This window comes from Leuciscus leuciscus (assembly GCF_965113295.1).
Source record: "Leuciscus leuciscus genome assembly, chromosome: 11".
Classification (NCBI taxonomy): Eukaryota; Metazoa; Chordata; class Actinopteri; order Cypriniformes; family Leuciscidae; genus Leuciscus; species Leuciscus leuciscus.
Window position 1 is genome coordinate 9,111,211 of NC_138735.1, and position 11,148 is coordinate 9,122,358.

The 11,148-nt window shown below is 38.7% G+C and overlaps 1 long non-coding RNA gene across 1 annotated transcript in view; it reads left to right on the forward strand.

The window, feature by feature from the left end:
* Nucleotides 1–11,148, forward strand: part of LOC309509977 — a 961,882-nt gene continuing 950,734 nt past the window's right edge. Inside the window, exon 1 of the long non-coding RNA XR_014210134.1 lies at nt 1–633. This is a non-coding gene — a long non-coding RNA (uncharacterized lncRNA). The remainder of the gene's footprint in view (nt 634–11,148) is intronic.

An 11,148-nucleotide genomic window follows, 5' to 3' on the forward strand; every position in this document is an offset into this window, starting at 1 on the left:
CTGGACCTCAAAGTTGAAAAACTGTCAATGCAAGTGAATGGGAGAAAATAATTATTTTCTGGTCCCGTTTGAATTGTGCCATGAATGTGAACATATGTTGTCTGTGAATTTTTTATATAATCTTTCGTGTGAAGAATGCTACAATTTAGCGGGTAGAAGTTTGATACGGGTAGACTTTGTGTGAGAGCACTTTGTGGACTACAACTCTCGACGCGTTTGAAACGTCAACACCACTAGCACACGGCTCTAGCTCACGGATCCCGCTAAACATGGCTGTGTCTTTGGTGCACTTCACCGCCTTCTTTCAGGGAGAGGACAAAATCGTTGAGGTTGGCGAAAACCACGGGTAAGTCAACTTTATGGGGTGACGTCACATAGGCGACATGTAGTCTTTCTCGTTATGTCTTTTCCACAACTGCTAGCCGACGAATCATACCATATACTGTCAAACTTGTAACATGAAAGATTATATAAAAAATTCACAGACAACATATGTTCACATTCATGGCACAATTCAAACGGGACCAGAAAATAATTATTTTCTCCCATTCACTTGCATTGACGGTTTTTCAACTTTGAGGTCCAGCGGGGTTTTACGGAAGGGGCGGGACTTACCAGCTCTATTTAAAGACTGTGTTTATATCACCTGGTCAAGCGTCATTGTTAGCTCCGCCCCTTGTGCGGGCGCGCTGCCGTTCAATAGAGACAGAGCGCAACGCGTCATAATCTGAAGACCACGCCCACCAAGGGGGAAAACAAAGCAACTGTCTCCATTGACTTTGCATTGCGAGAAGCTGCCTCCTTGTCATTTCTTGCTTCTAAGAAAAGACAGAATAATGCCTAAAAGCTGCTATGTGACAAGGTGTACAGCAAACAAGCTAAGAAACCCAGAAATACGTTTTCATAAGCTGTCGACCCCAAAAAACGAGCGTTTGAGGACATAAAAGTGGATACAGGCTGGAACGAATGGGTAAATTGTGGGATCCTGACACTCAGTATGCACTAAAAATACACCACGTGTGCAGTAAGTTAAACATTTGGTCACTGGTGAGCCAAATATCCAAATGTCAGTTTTATATATTATATTTCTGTAAGATAAACTATCCTGTGTTGCCGATTACGGTCTCCTCCAGCGGACGTACGTTAGTTCTCAGAGTAATGAGACACGTGACGCTCTGTCTCAACTGCCTGTATCCACTTTTATGTCCTAAAACACTCGTTTTTTGGGGTCGAGAGCTAATAAAAACTTATTTCTGGGTTTTTTAGCTTCTTTGCTGTACACCTTGTCACACAGCAGTTTTTAGGCATTTTTCTGTCTTTTGTTAGAAGCAAGAAATGACAAGGAGGCAGCCTCTCGCAATGCAAAGTCAATGGAGACAGTTGGTTTGTTTTCCCCCTGGGTGTGGGCGTGGCCTAAATACGCTCTGTCTCTATGCTGGACTCGTGTTTGGTTTGAGGCTTTGCGGTGGTGTGCAGGCTGTTTTCCCCCCAGTTGGTCTGTTTCCATGGTTCATTCATATAAGCTGCGGTGAGCAATCGTACGCCTATGCGGTTCCGTGATGATCACCTGGTACGTAAAGTTGTTCTTTTGACTGGATATTTTACTCAATTGAGCTAACCAAATAATGTGTCTTTTAGCAGGATATTGATTCCTTTGAGGATGCTCTGTCTTAATGTGGGCGTTTGCCTGATCGTTTTCTGCATAAAGGCCATTTAGACAATGTATGTTTTCCACGCTACAGCCATTCGATCCGTTCGCCGCTGTTTGCACCGAAGTTGTCTACGTGGACTCGCTCTTCAGTCATATTATTATTATTGGCTGCGGGTGTGATAGTTTGTATTTTTTTACTTTGTTTTAGTTTGTTGATTATTTTGTAATTTATTAAGTTGCAACTTTGTTGCTCTGTGATTTGTTATTCTGTTTTGTTTACAAATTAGTGCTCCCTTTGTGGTGAAGGTTTTGCATCAATCAGAATTTTATTTGTCCTGTATCATTCGTTCAGTGTGTTCATTAACCTTTTTTTGTGTTTATTTTAGGCTGATGGACCCCGGGCTGGGAGGCTAGCTTTTCTTGGCTTCTGGTGGTGGTATTTCAAGCACTGAGTGTGGTTTGCCGCTTATACCTGCTTGCACCTCACTTGGTGTGCGTGTGCGTGTGCGTGTGCGTGTGTGTGTGTGTGTGTGTGTGTGTGTGCGTGTGCGTGTGTGTGTGTGCGTGTGGCTTTTGGATTCTATACCTAGCTAGCCTACCCCGCTACGGGTAAGCCTCAGCCATCATTTTCTTTTATTGTGTGTGTGTAGATGAACGGTGCTATACTAGTCATTTGAGTGACATTCTGCCTTGCATTAACCTGAGAGTGTGATCTATTGATGTGAACTTAATAAACAAACTTTTGTACTGATTATCCACGTCTCTTTGCCCTCCATGGTAACGAACTTGTGTGCCCTATTTGTATTGGGTAGTATTTCCCCTTTCTTTGGAAAGGGGTGGTGTAGTCAGCTTGTCATATTAAATACCACTATACGATCTGGTATTGGTCCATCGTTTACCCCCACCACCACGCTACATATGGAAGCTTGTTTCCGATTCTGAAACAATTCTGACTTTTTTTTTCTCAGAATAGCAAGAAATAAAGTCTGAATTCCAAGTTATAATGTCTGAACTGTGAGATACAAACTCGTAATAGACCTTAATCAGGGTAGCACCATATTTACATTAGGGAAGTTCAGGACTGAAAATGAGGATGTGATGGATAGAATACTGTCAATGGAGTATACTGTTGTTTAAAGACATGCATTGTTCAGCTGACAAAAAGAGAAACTGTGATTTAGGACCTTTATATAGTGCTTATATGGTAAGGACTGTAAGTCTATTCCTCACCCTCGTTTTCAATGAGAAATAAACTCGCAATTGCGAGAAAACAGTAAAAAATTTGCCTATATCTGGCAATTTGGACTTGAAATTGTGAGTTTATATCTTACAATTGCGAGAAATTAAGACAAACTCACAATTCTGACTTTTCTTCTCATAATTGTGAGTTAATATCTAGCAAATCTGACTTTATTCTGACTCGCAATTGTTTTTAATACAAACTCACAATAGTGAGTTATAAAGTCAGAATTGTGAGATATAAACTTAGCAACTACCTTTTTTATTTTTTATTCTTTTTTGTACAAGCTTCCATATATAGTTTCAGTGTTTACTCTGAAATCTGACCTCTTGAACACGGCCAGAGTTTTTCTGCATCCCTCAGGAAGTCCAGGGGTGACACCACATCAGATAAACTGCTGCCACGCAGCGGGCCGAGGGCTGAGTCTTGTCCTGTGAAGAACCTGCACCTCACATCTGGTTTGGATTAACTGTCCCGAACGGCAATACAAGCAGAAAGCAACATATGACAATACTGCCTAAAAACCTTCTGGAGGAGACAGCCTATTAAAGGTCTAGGGCCTCATTTATAAAACATGTGTAAGCACAGATTTGAACTTAGCGTTTGCTAAAATCTATGCCAATGTTCGAATTTATAAAAATGGTCTTTGACATGGAAAAGTGGCAGAGAGTCGCAGTACCGCAGGTATTTGGAAATCTAAGCAATTCTTGCCGCTTGCAGTTCTCAAGTAAGGGGCCGTTTACATAACACCGTTTTCAACTAAAAACACAATACTTTTTTGGCCGTTCATTTACACGACAACGCCGTTTTGGGGGCCTGAAAACGCAAACTTCTGAAAACTATAGCATTATCGTCTCTGTGTAAACTACTAAACCACGAATTTGTGAAACCGGTGACGTCATGTGCATGTGTATTACATGTTCAGTCTATAGGCGCATAGTGTTTCTTTACAAATTGACATCGCCAACTACTGGCCTAACAGCAGAATACAACGTTTTTAGTCATTTTCACAGATCCGTGTGAACAGGGATAATTTTGACAACATTGTACACGAAAAAAGCTAAGGAAAACCATAGTTTTTAGTGCATCGTTGTCGTGTAAACGTACCGTAAAGTATTTGGACGTTGACTGGTGCTCTTTTATATGTTAATGACATTAATTAGGCGGCGTTTACATGGCAAAAATCTGAAACCATTCAGCAGTTTATGAGACATAAACTCGCAATTGCGAGTTATATAGTCAGAATTGTGAGATAAAAAGTCTGAATTGTGAGATAGCAATTGCCCTTTTTATTTTTTATTTTGTGGTGGAAACAAGATTTCATAGGGTGCTGTTTGTTCTTTTTTTCTCAAGAAATCTTTTACATATGTTTTATTGTTATAGGTTATTGTGTAAAAATAAAAAGATACTCAAGGCACCATTTGTGGTTCCTCACATCGTCACACTGGCACCATTTCAAAAAGGACTTGAGGAACAAGGTGGAATCCAACAAGTTCCAACAAAAACTCTAAAGATCTGGGCCCGTATTCATAAAGAATCTTAACGCAAAGAGTAGCTCCTAGTGACAAAATTCTAAGAAAATAATTAGAAATGTGGGCGTTTACTCTTAAAATTAAAGAAAAAATCCTAGTAAAGAAAAAAGTAATTCAGAAAGCATCTTAACCCTTAAAAGAGGTCTTAAGCTCAAAATTGTTAGGAGCACGGACGAGGACTTTTAAGAGGCTTAAGAGTTTCTTTAGCAGAGGAGAAAATGGCAGAAAGACGAAGAGGGAGAAGAAATGTGTTGCAGACAATGAATAACAGTGAGTTAATAAGACGCTATAGATTAGATCGTGCAGGGATCATGTTTGTGACTGATCTTATTGGAGACACGCTAACATCTCTGATACAGCACAGCGCCAGAAATGAAAGTAATCACTACATTACGATATTTGGCAACTGGGAAAATTCCATGTTTGATACATTAAAACCAACATTCAAACCACCACTTAAATAGACATGCCAGCAATCAGTGTAATTGGAAAGAGTGGAACAATTTTTATCATTCTAAGCCAATCAAATACCTTATAGGAAATTAACAGCATGGTAAAAAAAAAAAAAAAAAAGATTTATATACACATATAAAATGTGTGTGTGTGTGTGTGTGAGAACGGTCAAATAGGAAAAATTACGCATGTAATTTCAAAGTGAAGGCTTAGAATAGACCCTATACTTAAAATCACTTTTTTTTTTTCTTCTTCTTGGACAACCAACCAATCACAGTCTTCAAAAGATTGTGTCATACATAGCAACGGGGTCAACCCCGCCTCCTTACTAAGATGAAAGTTTTTGTCTTTTCCTTACTCAGAGTTGCTCTCAGATCGGTCCCGAATCGCTTTTAAGCTAAGACTCCTACGTAAAAGTTTTTAAGCTAAATTAAGAGTTTTCTTAGAGGATTCTTAGAATCTTTATGAATACGGGCCCAGGGCCGTATTCATAAAGAATCTTAATGCAAAGAGTAGCTCCTAGTGACAAAATTCTAAGAAAATTCTTAGAAATGTGGCCGTTTACTCTTAAAATTAAAGAAAAAATCCTAGTAAAGAAAAAAGTAATTCAGAAAGCATCTTAACCCTTAAAAGAGGTCTTAAGGTCAAAATTGTTAGGAGCACGGACGAGGACTTTTAAGAGGCTTAAGAGTTTCTTTAGCAGAGGAGAAAATGGCAGAAAGACGAAGAGGGAGAAGAAATGTGTTGAAGACAATGAATAACAGTGAGTTAATAAGACGCTATAGATTAGATCGTGCAGGGATCATGTTTGTGACAGATCTTATTAGAGACACGCTAACATCTCCGACACAGCACAGAAATGCCACAGCGCCAGAAATGAAAGTAATCACTACATTACGATATTTGGCAACTGGGAAAATTCCATGTTTGATACATTAAAACCAACATTCAAACCACCACTTAAATAGACATGCCAGCAATCAGTGTAATTGGAAAGAGTGGAACAATTTTTATCATTCTAAGCCAATCAAATACCTTATACGGAAATTAACAGCATGGTAAATAAAATAAAAAGGATTTATATACACATATATAATGTGTGTGTGTGTGTGTGTGTGTGTGTGTGTGTGTGTGTGTGTGTGTGTGTGTGTGTGTGTGTGTGTGTGTGTGTGTGTGTGTGTGTGTGTGTGTGAGAACGGTAAATAGGAAAAATTATGCATGTAATTTCAAAGTGAAGGCTTAGAATAGACCCTATACTTAAAATCAAAAAAAAAAATTCTTCTTGGACAACCAACCAATCACAGTCTTCAAAAGATTGTGTCATACATAGCAACGGGGTCAACCCCGCCTCCTTACTAAGATGAAAGTTTTTGTCTTTTCCTTACTCAGAGTTGCTCTCAGATCGGTCCCGGATCGCTTTTAAGCTAAGACTCCTACGTAAAAGTTTTTAAGCTAAATTAAGAGTTTTCTTAGAGGATTCTTAGAATCTTTATGAATACGGGCCCAGGGCCCGTATCCCTAAAGAATTTTTGTGCAAAAAGTGGCTCCTAGCAGCCAAATTCTAAGAAAATTCTCAGAGTCATGACGTTTTCTTAGAATTTCCCCTAAAAGTGACACGAAAATCCCAGTTAAAATAAAAGCTATTCCTCAAGATTCCTAGCGCTTAAAAGGGCTCCTAAGGCGAGATCTGCTAAGAGCAGGGAAGAGGACTTTTAGTGGCTTAGGAGTTCCCCTAAGCAGCTGCACAAAACCTTTTTTTCTCCATTTTCTCTGTTTGTAGGATATTTGTTAACAATCCTTCATAAATAGACCAGCCAGCAATCACAGACATTGATAAAAGCTGAGCCGTGTTACCCTCGTTAAGACCACACTGAGTTGTAACGTTGCAATTTCTACTTCATGAAGGACAGCCCCTTGAGATAGGCCATCTTGTTTTCAATGGGGTCCATATGGGAGTGAAAGTACAAAATATGCCAGCTAGGATATTAATATGAGCAAATAAGACATGAATCATTATTTGAACAGGGTGTAATGAGCTTAAGTTTTCAAATATTTTAGATTCTAATGTTAGGCTATAACCCCTACAGCTTACTATTCATTTTCCAGATATTTTCTTGAATGTGAACTATTATTTACAATTACAGTCTGCATAAGATTAGAGTGTATAATTATGTTTATTGATTTGAGGGTACATCCTTTGCTCATTATCACCAAAAGTTCATTTTCATCAAACTTGTAGGATCAACCAATCACGGCTTTTGAAATGATGACTCATACCTAGCAACGGGGTCAACCACACCTCCTCACTAAGATAGGATTTTCCATCCATTCCTTGCTCAGAGTTCACTGAAAATGTTCTGGAATCACTTCTAAGCTAAAACTCCTGGCAAGGAATTTTTAGGTTAAGTTAGGAGCTCTCTGAGAGGATTCTCAGAATCTTTAGGGATACGGGCCCAGAACTCTAGGATCTGCAGGATTCAAATGTATAACTTGAGATTGAAATGTACTGTGCAAACTTTCAGAACACAGGACATGCATTGAAACCAGGGGAGCAATCCAGCATCTGGAAAGCCTACCATCCTCGGGGGCCGCCACTGGCTAACAAGCCATCACCTGCTGTTAGCATTCCATTGACTCCCATTCATTTTGGCGTCACTTTGACAGCGAATAACTTTACATCCGAGGCGTTTAAAGACTCTATTTGTCCATTGTTTATTTCTAAAGAAACACGACAATGTATAAAAGGCTCCATTACCTTGTATCTTACGTTATGGCCCCGTAGAAGCAGTTTTTGTAAAAATAGGCTAACGATTGCGTCATAACCACGCGACTCTCTGGAAATTACCGTGTAGACAGGAGGAGAAGCTCGCAGTCAATCGGGGGGACGTGGAGGCATAAAGTCCGATAAAGTCAAGGGAGAAGCCCGCAGTGGTTCTCAACTCCAGTCCTCGGGACCCACTGCTCTGCACATTTTGTATGTCTCCCTTATTTGACACACCTGAACCAGATCTTCAGCTCGTCAGGAGAGACTCCATGAACTGATTTGAGTGTGTCAGATAAGAGAGACATACAAAATGTGCAGAGCAGCGGGTCCCGAGGACTGCCATAGAGAGTCATAAAGTTGCTCCTGCTCCTAGCTCATGGACAGCTCCTACTCACGCTATCCGTCTCTGCAAGATTTGGAAGGGAATGATTCATATTTCTCTTGGCACAGCTACTAGAAGACTTACAACTGTCAGACGGGTTGCTCACGTCACATCTACGTCATCAAGCTCAGTTTGAGTCTGCGCAGTACGCTCAGCCATCAGGAAGTGTGTGCTTCTAATTTGCTTCACTTTTCTCCGTTGAAGTCTATGGGGTCGCTGTGTCCATTTCTTTTCCTGTCTATGATTGAAAAATTCTGCATATATCAGAGGCCATTACAAGCAAGCAGAGAGTAAACTGCTGATTTCAATTTTTTGGGGAATCAGGGCTCACAAAGTAAATGTGTGAGACTTTAGAGCAAACACTGCGTGGTGATGGTTTCTGATCACATCACGCACATAGCTGATGCATTTTATCTGCAGTGACATGATAAGAAACAGGGACAGATAACAGCGGAACTGATGGTTTTCTATGTATAGCTGCCTGAGACAGATTGCATGACTATATAGGGAACAAATTTGCCTTGGTAAGCAGCAGCAAAGAACGCAACTTAAAAATGAGGAAAAACCAAAGAGGAAAGCTGAGAATACTGGATGTCTTGTGAATGTAAACACTGCGACCGTCTGTCAAGAACAATTTGAATCAAGAAAAAAAGAACAAAGGGCAACTTGGGAAATTAATTTCATGTATGCCGAGAGAAGGAAAACAAGCTGGAATGTTCTGCTTTTTCATCACTGAAAAGTGACAACAGTGTGTTTTTTCCTGGTACTGACAACTGTGCAAATCCAGCTTAGATCCGTGAGCTGCCAAACCTCAGTAAAGCTCAGTCTGTTGATGCATTTCTATTTGTAATCAGTGTCACGAGTGTCTCAGATGGGGGATTTGGTATTTGTAAGCACATGTTCTTCTCTTCTTTCATGTTTGCATATTATTGCATATATTATGACATTTGTTCAATATCACTTGAGTTATGTTTTCAATATGTGTGAAACTCCTCTGAACTGAATGAGAGATTCCACATGAAATATTATAATTAAATTAAAGTTGTATTTTTACAAACTTTTTTTTACAAAAATGCATAGTATTTAATTATTTATTTATTTATTTAAGTTAACTTATTTTCTAGGGTTAATAAACAGAAGAAAATCACCGCTGGGTACAGCACACACAATTGGGGATGAGATATTTACTTTCAACAGCTATAAGATTAGTATGTTACCGGTATATATTTAAGCTTATTCAAGATTATATTCATTTTAATAAAGCTATTCATCTAAATACTTATAATGTTTAGATAAGGAAATTACTTAGTGGCCGCTGCAAAGAGAATAAGCTTTTTAAATTATTGATACTAAGATTAAGGTTAGAGGGAACAGGTTTTTTTTTTTTTTTTTTTGGGTTTAGTTTGGACTTCCGGAGAAGACAGTGATGTCACTTGATTGGGATTTGAGTTCAGGATGTCAACATTATTACTAGCACAAAATCAAGAGTCAAGTGCTATTACTATTATTTTTACCAGTGATATGCTCTTTAAAAATGATAAAGCTCATGTTGTACTGGAGTTCACAGTGGCACCAGTAAGATCACAGTGCCCCCTGTAGGTTGATATCAGTCAGTTATTCAACTCTCAAAACAATTGATTATTCCTGTCACATCCTCTGGGAGCCCTACTACATCACAACACATCTCACACACCCTGATGAGATGAGATGTGAAATTACATCCCCAATGACTCGAAAAATCATGGCAATCTCTTTCCAGTTTATTAATAATCTACCACTACAAGTCATTATCAGTCACAACAGAATTATGTAGAATACAGATAGATAGATAGATAGATAGATAGATAGATAGATAGATAGATAGATAGATAGATAGATAGATAGATAGATAGATAGATAGATAGATAGATAGATAGATAGATAGATAGATAGATAGATGAAGGTCAAGTATGTTGCTGTTTTGCGATGTTGGAGAGGCATGATGGTAAAACACCAGCTCTCCTTATGCTCTGCAATATTTACTGAAGAACCTCTTCAGATCCCACTTCACTTTATATGGCTTTATGTAACTTTTTGGGATAAATTTAGCAGCATGTTCACAATTGGCAGTGTTTTATGACTTTTAGTTGGATTTACTGTATAAAGAATACACAGAAAAGTAATGGACTTTAATATATTTAAAATTAACTAAATTGCAACTTCATCCTCACAAACGTGTAAATGTGAAAAGTTTCAAATGGAATTACATGAAAATATACTTTAATTTACTATAATGCTTGTTAGTATATTCTGCAGTATTAACCATATTTAATAGACAATAGAATTATGAAATATAGCCTACTTACAAAGAGTCATACCTAGTTACATGGGTCAAAAAAGCACTCTAAATTTCAGCTAATTTCATTTAATACCATTTTAAATGTATAATGGATAATGGATTTTCATATAGTGTTATAAGTGACCGAAAATATTGAGTTTGCATTATATATTTTTTGACAATATTATTCTGTATTTAGTACTCTTAAAAAAAAAGAAAAAAAAAGTTTGCTGTACATCATTTTCACAAGGGTGGGTGGATGCTATTTTGTTGCTAGGGTGTTCTGAAAGGTTGCGAGGGCATTGCTAGATGGTTTCTAAGGCCCTGTTTACACCTGGTGTTTAAATCCGTCTCTTTCGACCTCTTCTGTCCTGCATTTCTTCGAGGGGAGGGTCTATGGGTGGGTAAATGTATGGCCGTTCAGATCTTTCAATCTAATGGACAAAATAAACTCACGCAATGTACATTTGAACACGCTCGGAAATGACGGAAACACATGCAGAGAGAATCAGCTTTAGTTTCTGCTCTGATGGCTGCAAGACCAGCCGAACGCTGTGAGTGTGTGTTAGAAATCAGGAAGTGAGAGAACATTGTGCTTGGTATGTTTTTCATCTTCAAACCAAACTTGGGTCTACAGAAGACAAGTTTAAATCCTGTCTGGCTAGTGCGCATCTCATAATGTTTATCCGTTAAATCAGTAGGCGGAGAGTAGAAGGTCTTTTGTGGCTGTTCGAACGCATTAGACCACATGAGCATTTACACTACAAAAGCAATGCGGTCGAATGCTTTTTGACTACCTCAGGAAGTGG